Here is a 1,711-nt window from a genome sequence, read left to right on the forward strand (position 1 = left end):
TTACCAGTTTTTAACTGAGTTCTTGCAGATCTGTGAGACTGTTAAGACGAATGGAGTAGATCCTGAAGTCTACAGACTCATGCTTTTCCCTTTTGCTGTAAGAGACAGAGCTAGAATATGGTTGGACTCACAACCTAAAGATAGCCTGGACTCCTGGGATAAGCTGGTCACGGCCTTCTTGGATAAATTCTTTCCTCCTCAAAAGCTGAGCAAGCTTAGAGTGGATGTTCAAACCTTCAAGCAAAAAGATGGTGAATCCCTCTATGAAGCTTGGGAAAGATACAAGCAGATGACCAAAAAGTGTCCTTCTGACATGTTTTCAGAATGGACCATATTAGATATATTCTATTATGGTCTATCTGAATTTTCCAAGATGTCATTGGACCATTCTGCAGGTGGATCTATTCACCTAAAGAAAACGCCTGAAGAGGCTCAAGAACTTATTGACATGGTTGCAAATAACCAATTCATGTACACTTCTGAGAGGAATTCCGCGAATAGTGGGACGCCTCAGAGGAAAGGAGTTCTTAAAATTGATGCTCTGAATGCCATATTGGCTCAGAACAAAGTGTTGACTCAGCAAGTCAATATGATCTCTCAAAGTCTGAATGGATGGCAAAATGCATCAAACAGTACTAAAGAGGCAGCTTCTGAAGAAGCTTATGATCATGAGAATCCTGCAATGGCAGAGGTTAATTACATGGGTGAACCTTATGGAAACACCTATAACTCATCAAGGAGAAATCACCCAAATTTCTCATGGAAGGATCAACAAAAGCCTCAACAAGGCTTTAATAATGGTGGAAGAAATAGGCTCAGTAACAACAAGCCTTTTCCATCATCTTCTCAGCAACAGACAGAGAATTTTGAACAAAGCTCCTCTAATTTAGCAAATTTACTCTCTGATCTGTCAAAAGCCACTTTCAGTTTCATGAGTGAAACAAGATCCTCCATCAGAAATCTGGAGGCACAAGTGGGCCAGCTGAGTAAGAAAGTCATTGAAACTCCTCCCAGTATTCTCCCAAGCAATACAGAAGAGAATCCAAAAGGAGAGTGCAAGGCCATTGATGTGAGCAATTTGGCCAAATGCACAAGGGAGGAGAAGGACGAAAATCCTAGTGAGAAAGACCTCCTGGGACGTCTTTCAAACAAGAAGGAGTTCCCCATTGAGGACCTAAAGGAATCTGAGGCTCATATAGAGACCATAGAGATTCCATTAAATCTCCTTCTACCATTCATGAGCTCTGAAGACTATTCTTCCTCTGAAGAGGATGAAGATGTGACTGGAGAGCAAGTTGCTCAATATTTAGGTGCTATCATGAAGTTGAATGCCAAGTTGTTTGGTAATGAGACTTGAGAAAGTGAACCTCCTTTGCTCATTAGTGAACTAGACACCTGGATTCAGCAAATTTTACCTCAAAAGAGACAAGATCCTGGCAAGTTCCCAATACCTTGTACCATAGGCACCATGACCTTTGAAAAAGCTCTATGTGATCTAGGGTCAGGGATAAATCTTATGCCACTCTCTGTAATGGAGAAGCTGGGGATCATTGAGGTACAACCTGCCTTGTTCTCATTACAATTGGCAGACAAGTTATTAAGGCAAGCTTATGGATTAGTAGAGGACGTGTTAGTAAAGGTTGAAGGCCTTTACATCCCTGCTGATTTCATAATCTTAGACACTAGGAAGGAAGAGGATGAGTGCATCATC

The 1,711-nt window shown here is 41.4% G+C and overlaps 1 non-coding gene across 1 annotated transcript; it reads right to left on the bottom strand.

Annotated features, from left to right (window-relative positions):
• Positions 1-211: 211 nt before the first annotated feature.
• On the bottom strand, positions 212-315 carry LOC130958921 (small nucleolar RNA R71). The gene has a single exon (XR_009078022.1). It is a non-coding gene; the product is annotated as a small nucleolar RNA R71 (small nucleolar RNA).
• Positions 316-1,711: the final 1,396 nt, after the last annotated feature.

The sequence above is a fragment of the Arachis stenosperma genome, chromosome 10, assembly GCF_014773155.1.
Source record: "Arachis stenosperma cultivar V10309 chromosome 10, arast.V10309.gnm1.PFL2, whole genome shotgun sequence".
In the NCBI taxonomy this organism is placed as follows: domain Eukaryota; kingdom Viridiplantae; phylum Streptophyta; class Magnoliopsida; order Fabales; family Fabaceae; genus Arachis; species Arachis stenosperma.